The sequence below is a fragment of the Sinocyclocheilus rhinocerous genome, unplaced genomic scaffold (genome assembly GCF_001515625.1).
Source record: "Sinocyclocheilus rhinocerous isolate Xijiao unplaced genomic scaffold, SAMN03320098_v1.1 scaffold307, whole genome shotgun sequence".
Lineage (NCBI taxonomy): Eukaryota > Metazoa > Chordata > Actinopteri > Cypriniformes > Cyprinidae > Sinocyclocheilus > Sinocyclocheilus rhinocerous.
Window position 1 is genome coordinate 738,049 of NW_015662942.1, and position 8,294 is coordinate 746,342.

Genomic DNA, 8,294 nt, shown 5'->3' on the forward strand with positions numbered 1-8,294 from the left:
GTGTGTGTGTTGGGGAGGAAGTGAGTATATTTTTTTCATATCTGTCTTGTATGTGTGACACCTTCCTAAAGCCCTCATTTTATCTGCATGAATGAAAAAGAACAACTAAAAGAGCAACTTACCCTTACAAAACAAGATAATGTTTTTGTTTGTTTGTTTTTAAATAAAGTCAAATCATTTAAATACATTTACATAAATAATTTCTATCAATATCATATATTTCACAAAAAAAGTCATTATTTATCAACCCACATGTGATTCAAAAACTGTTGTTTCATTTTAGTGGAGCACAAAAGACCACATCTCTAAAGCTGCAAAAAATAAAATAAAATAAAATAAAATAAAATATTTTTTTAATTATATAAATTTCAACTATATTATACTGTACTCTTACAAAATAATATGTTTGTTTGTTTTTCAATAAATTAAATTTTTTTAAATAAATATAAATAATTTATATTGATATTTTATATTTCACAAAAAAAAAAGAATTGTCATTACCAACCCACATGTGACTCAGAAACACTTTTGTTTTGTTTTGTTTTAGTGGAGCACAAAAGACCACATCAAAAAAATGCTATAAATAAATAATAATAATAAATAAAAATAAAATAAATAAATAAATATTCCAAAAATTCCAACTATATTATACTGTACCTTTACAAAATAATATGTTTTTGTGTTTGTTATTACGATTTGTTATTACGATGATTTCTATCAATATTATATATTTCACAAAAAATGTAATTGTCATTATTTATCAACCCACATGTGATTCAAAATGTAAATAAAGCTGCAAAATAAATAAATATATAAATAAATATAAAAAAAAAAAAAGCTAAATAAATAAATAAAAAAATTATATAGATACATAAATTTCACCTATATTATACTGCATACTAGATTTTAGTAAAAGTAAAAAAGTATGCATTTTTTGTTTGTTTTTTTATCCATTTTTATATTTTTGTTGTGTTTTTTTATGGATCATAACAAATGTGGTCACTATGTGGTTCCTTCAAATTTTCTTTGAAAAAAAAAAAACAGCATACAGGTTTGGAAAGTAATGACAGAACTATTCCTTTAAATCACAGATATTAAAGTGGGCGTTCATATAGCCCACTATTTAGTAATTTTAACTGTACTATTGCTGAAAGGAAACCAAGGGCCAGTCCCCTCTGCTCTGGTGCAGGATGTAAAGGCCAAGGCAACTGTTCAGGGGGGCTTTGGGTGGCATTAAGGGGAGACCCCTTATGGTCCTGCAAGGTTACGGTGAGAGACCCCTGGTGATGCATCGCCCTCATGTGTTGGTGTAAGCCGATATTAAGGTCACCTCCCAGCCTCCAGCCCTCTGTCTCTGTTCATAGACTAAACACATATGTCTCCCTCTCACTCTGTCAGTCTCTCTCTCTCCGCTCATAATGGCTCTGTCACTAATATGTGTATCTAATGGCACTAATGGAAAATGACAATATGGGACAGGCACACATTGGGCACCTAACCTCACGGGGATTCCAGGACCCTGTGGACCTCATCGACTGTCACTTCCCACAAAGATCAAAGATCATGGGGAAAAAATGAGCAGCTACTTCATTTAGAGCAACAAAATGTGAGCTGTCTTTTCTCAAGAAGCCGCATGATGCTAAGATGTTAGGGGTGGTTTTTACGATGACCCAGTAGTGCATAACACAATGAAATCTCCACAACAAAACAAAATCACCACAAAACAACACATTTGGTTGTGCTAATTTCACTGTGTTGTGGCTTGTTTCCATTGTGTTGTGCTAGTTTTACTGTGTTGTGGCTTGTTTCTATTGTGTTGTGCTAATTTTGTTGTGTTGTGGCTTGTTTCCGTTGTGTTGTGCTAATTTTGTTATATTGTGACTTGTTTCTGTTGTGTTGTGACTTCTGTTGTGTTGCAGCTTGTTTCCATTGTTTTGTGACTTGTTTCCATTGTATTGCGTCTTGTTTCTGTTGTGTTGCGACTTCCGTTGTGTTGCAGCTTGTTTCCGTTGTGTTGCGGCTTTTTTTCCGTTGTGTCGTGCTAATTCCGTTGTGTTGCAGCTTGTTTCCATTGTGTTGTGACTTTTTTTCTGTTGTGGCTTGTTTCCGTTGTGTTGTGGTAATTTTGTTATATTGTGGCTTGTTTCCGTTGTATTGCGACTTCCGTTGTGTTGCAGCTTGTTTCTGTTGTGTTGCGGCTTTTTTCCATTGTGTCGTGATAATTTTGTTGTATTGCTTCTTGTTTCCATTGTGTTGCGGCTTGTTTCTGTTGTGTTGTGCTAATTTAGTTGTGCTGCGGCTTGTTTCCGTTTTGTTATGGCTTTTTTCCGTTGTGTTGTGCTAATTTCGTTGTGTTGCAGCTTGTTTCCATTGTGTTGTGACTTGTTTCCATTGTGTTGCGACTTGTTTCTGTTGTGTTGTGCTAATTTTGTTGTGTTGTGGCTTGTTTACGTTGTGTTGCAACATGTTTCTGTTGTGTTGTACTAATTTCGTTGTGTTGCGGTTTGTTTCCGTTTTGTTAAAAAAAATTTCCGTTGTGTTGCGGCTTGTTTCTGTTGTGTTGTGACTTGTTTCCGTTGTGTGCTAATGATGGACCAGTAGTGCATAACACAATGAAATGTTTGTTTATGTTGTGTTGTGCTAATTTTGTTGTGTTGCGGCTTGTTTACATTGTGTTTGCACATGTTTCTGTTGTGTTGTGCTAATTTCGTTGTGTTGTGGAAATTTTGTTGCGTTGAGGCTTGTTTCTCTTGTGCTGTGGAGATTTTGTTGTGTTGTGCACTACTGGGTCACCGTAGTTTTTATGATGCATTTCAGACAAAGTAGCAAGTTAAAAATTCTCAAAGTGTTTACATCAGAAAGAATGTAAAGAAATAATGATGCCACTATGACACACTAAGATGATACTGTTTTCTTACGCCAATCATGTCACAAATATTTACAACTATAAAAATAAATCTAAATTCTGTATACAAGGTAATGTTACATACCAAATTCTAAATGTATTACATTATCATATCTCAGATATTTACACATGTTGTTTCATTGATAGTTGTTATTTTTAACTAAAACTATTAAAAATAGTTGTAGTTCATTGAAATAAAGCTGAAATAAAATATAAATATTTGATTAAAAAATGTTTTGATTTGAAATGTTATCTTGGCAGCTAACTGAAATAAAGGTCAAGTTTAAATGCTAAAATTAAGCTAAATAGAAATATTTTGATGTTTTTTTTTTTTAATTGACAAAAACTAATTACAAAAATACTAAAACTATAATAGTGTATAAATAATAGGCTACTTTAACACTGCATCGAGACACTGTGAGCAGATTTTTGTTTGTTTATGTTTGTTTATTTGTTTAGTTATTTTGACACTAACATTTTTAAATGTATATTTTCTCTAAAAATGAATTATTATTATTATTATTATTATTATTATTATTAAAATAAAATTGTAAAGACCATCGACTCTACCGTGCAACTCCACCGGGCAGGGACACTGGCAAAGGACATAAGTATCGCTTTTTATCTCTCCTCTTTCCACTTCTGTTTCAGGTTTTTATAAACTATTTCTTACTATGTGTCAGTAAGTTGTTGTTATTTTAGCATGTGTGTTTGCCTCAGTGTTATTTTTTTAGGATTTTAATTTCTTTTATTTTCTTAAAAGCTTTTAAATGTGTGTGTATATATATATAGTATTTGTAGAGTTTTAGCTTTTAGTTTTAATTACTTTTTCTTATTTGTAAGTCGCTTTGGATAAAAGCGTCTGCTAAATGACTAAAAGTAAAGTAAAAGTAAAGTAATAATACTAATAATAATTCTAGGTGTTTTTTTTTCCATGCTGGGCATTGTTAGCCACCACACTGAAAATAATTAAATGATACTTTTCACTCAAAGTCAGATTGTTGATCTTTGTTGATCTGAAATTTTAGATATTAGTGCCAAATTCCTAACAGAATAGCTTTCTGGTCCAAAGTTTGAGTATGAACTAATTTTGTTTGTTTGTTTTTTGTTTCTTTCCCATGCATAAAATAAATTATTTCCCAGGTATAATAAAGACATGCTGGTGAATGTATCTGCTTTAAAAGATGTTGGGTTTTCTGATCAGAATGAAAGGTGATCCTGCCTGTGTTGCCTGAGTTGTTAAAATGTGATTAAGAGGTTTTGATGGTGGTAATGTGGCCACCGTAAAGCAAACGGGATGTGGCACACACACACACCGCAAGCTGTGCTCCTGACGATGAACTTGGCCTTCTCTTCGCCATGTGGAAACATAACACTAGCTTGAGCAGACGGTTGAATGACAGAGGGGCTACGGGGGTTCTTGAGGGTCCACGGAGGGGGAGTGGATGGGCGGCTGAGAGCTCTATGGGGACGCAGAGTGCATTTCAAACCCATCAGTGTCACTTATTTCACTAAGTGGTGACATAACCACCATCACCACGCAAAATCCTGTGGGACCAGTGAAACCGGGCCTACCAGAGACTCTGACTATACCATTCAAGAATGTAGAGACAAGGAAAAAGAGTATCAGAGAATTACAAAAGAGATGACACTTTCTACTAATAGGGTATACAAATTTTTTTTTAAATTTTAGTATAGGGACCAATTCTCACTATTTACTAGTTGTTATTAGCATGCCTATTATTAACATTTTGGCTGTTTATTACTACTTATAAAGCTTATAAATAATATGGTCATTATGGTCATTCTGCATGACCATATTATATGTCCCTAATTCTATCTAATACCTAAACTTAACAACTACCTTACTAACTATTAATAAGCAGCAAATTAGGAGTTTATTGAGGCAAAAGTCATAGTTAATGGTTTGTTAATAGCGAGAATCAGACTTTAAAATAAAGTGTGACCAAAAACAAAAATAAATAAAAAACACTAAAACAAAACCTGCTTAACCTCCAGGAAATGTTTAAATTTTAAACCAACTGGAAAAAATCTAAAGATTGTCAATTAATTTCCTATGAGGTTTGGAAAGTTCTCAACTCTGTTACCAAAATTATGGTTTACAGATATATTTAGGTCTAGCTATTTTGTGACCAAATGTCATTCTGTAGTGACTGGAAAAAACAAAACAAAACAACCTGATTCAGCGACCTGATTTGTACCTCAAATGTTTTTTTTTTTAAGAAAAAGTAATGTGACACCAAAGTGTACCATATTTGTGCCATATGTGCTGTTACACTCTTTACTAGAGCCTTTATATTTCCTGACTACCACACACACACAAATTCAGAGGAAATGAAGCGGTAGATCAGAATGACTCGCTGATTGTCCTGTTTGTTTCACTTTGACTTTTCCTCCCCCACGTTACAGAAAAACACGTTGACTTAACTGAGCTCCAAGAATGTTTTTCAATATTTCATTTCACTGCCTTCTTGGTATTGAACGACATGATTCATTTTTATTCTAACTAAATGCCAACACTGCATCACAAGTGATCACATGCACAAACACAAGTTGTTTCACCCAAAAAGTGTGAATGGTACGATTTCCACAACACACCTACACAATGTTCCTCTTTCACAAACTGAATTTATGAATCAAGCTTTGAATGATCCCAAATCTATCCTGATTTTGATTTTGCGGCCCCGTCATAACATCCACAACACGCTATCAGGAACTAACGAATGCTTGTAAAACTAAAAACGGCTCTCCAATATCATTATCAAATATTTTTTTCTTGGTTTTAACTAGAAGCTTTATGTGTAGGATTGAATATTAAGGTGTCACTGAGCACTAGATGGCACTAATGAATGTATTTTTTGTGTATGAGTGTATGCATAAATATGTGTATTAAATATATATGTACAGTGCCGTGAAAAGGTTTTTGCCCCCGTCCTGTTTTAAAATTTTTTTGCATATTTGTCACACTTAAAAGATTCAGATCATCAAACAAATTTTAATATTACAAAGATAATGCAAGTAAATACAAAATGCAGTTTTGAAATAATTATTCAATTTATTAAGGGAAAAAAGCTGTCCAAACCTGCCTCGCCCTGCGTGAAAAAGTAATTGCCCCCTAAATCTAGTTTTGGCCACTCCAAAACCTTAATTTTTTTTTTTTTTTGAGCCATTCAGAGATGGACTTACTCCTGTGCATTGCTGCAAAGCAGCCCCAGACCATCACACTACCACCACCATGTTTGACTGTTGGTATGATGTTCTTTTTATGAAATGCTTTGTTGGTTTTACACCAGATGTAACGGGACACACACCTTCCAAAAAGTTCAACCTTTGTCGCATCAGTCGATGATCATCAAATTATGATTTCATTTAGTAAGTGAAAAAAGCTGTTCAAATATACCTGGCCCTACGTGAAAATTTAATTGCCCCCTCCTGTTAAATCATGAAAGAACTGTGATTAACTACATTATTTTAGAAAGCTGAGTTAAATTTCACTAGCCACACCCAGGCCTGATTACTGCCAGACCTGTTGAATCAAGAAATCATTCAAATAGAACCTGTCTGACAAAGAGAAGCATGCTTAAAGAGCAACACATCATGCCGCGATCTAAAGAAAGTGAAAAATACATTATAAACAAAATAGTTGCCATGTTGCCTCAATTAAGGTCAGTGTTCATGATTCAACAATAAGAAAGAGACTGGGCGAAAACGGCATCCATGGGAGAGTTCCAAGGCAAAAGCCACTGCTGACCAAAAAGAACACAAAGGCTCGTCTCACATTTGCTAAAAAATATCTTGATTATCCCCAAAGAGTTTTGGGTAAATTTTTGGAAGGTTTGTGTCCCCTTACATTTGGTGTAAAACCAACACAGCATTTCATAAAAAGAACATCATACCAGCAGTCAAACATGGTGGTGGTAGTGTGATGGTCTGGGGCTGCTTTGCAGCTTCAGGACCTGGATGACTTGCCATAATTGATGGAACCATGAATTCTGCTCTCTATCAGAAAATCCTGAAGGAGAATGTCCAGCCGTCAGTTTGTGACCTCAAGCTCAAGCGCACTTAGTTTATGCAGCAGGACAATGATCCAAAACACACCAGCAAGTCCACCTCTGAATGGCTCAAGAAAAATAAAATTAAGGTTTTGGAGTGGCCAAGTCAAAGTCCGGACTTAAATCCGATTGAGATGCGGTGACATGACCTTAAACAGTCCAATAATGCTCGAAAACCCTCCAATGTCCTGAATTAAAACAATTCTGCAAAGAAGAGTGGGCCACAATTCCTCCACAGTAATGTGAAAGACTCATTGCCAGTTATCGCAAACGCTTGATTGCAGTTATTGCTGCAAAGGGTGGTACAACCAGTTATTAGATTTAGGGGGCAATTAATTTTTCACGTAGGGCCAGGCAGGTTTGGACAGCCTTTTTCCCTTAATAAATGAAATCATAATTTCAAAACTGCAGTTTATATTTACTCAGGTTATCTTTGTGTAATATTAAAATTTGTTTGATGATCTGAATCTTTCAAGTGTGACAAATATGCAAACAATTAAAAAAACAGGAAGGGGGCAAAAACTTTTTCACACCACTATACATACATACATACAACAAAAATAAATAAATAAATACATTAAAAAACAAAGTACCAAAAATATATATAAACAACTGTTACAAGTTTGATTTCAAAACTGCATTTTGTATTTACTCGGGTTATCTTTGTGTAGTATTAAAATTTGCTTGATGATCTGAATCATTCAAGTGTGACAAATATGCAAAACATTAAAAAAAACAGTAAGGGGCAAAATCTTTTTCACAGCACTGTATATGTTTTTTTAATGCTCTAAATATTTATATAAAACAGACAAAAATCAACAAACTGTCAATTATCAGTTAAGTCTGTCTCAAAGATATGCACAACATTTGAGTAATCTTGTATTCATGTTGATTTCATCTACTGAAGTTGGAATCAATTAATCTATTCAAAAAATAAAAAATCTACAAAGCAATTCAAGCTGGCCTTAGAAAAGTTGTAAAATAATATAATAAATTTATGTAAATGAATACATACATGAAAATTCTAGATCTCTGCATGTGTTTATTATTTTTAAATAACATCCAGATGCAAAATCAAGTGTATATGTTGCGTCCCCCTACTGAACATTAATATAGCCATTAATATCTACCCATTAATTTTTTTAAAGTTTAAATTAATTAATCTATTTTAAAAAATACAATTAAAAAAATCTGAAAAGCAATAAACTACAAGCTGACCTTATACAAATTATATGAAAGTTAACTAAACTTAACTTCTTTAGAAAATCAGTTTTGTTTTTAGTTTTAGATTAATGTATAGCAAATATATATATATA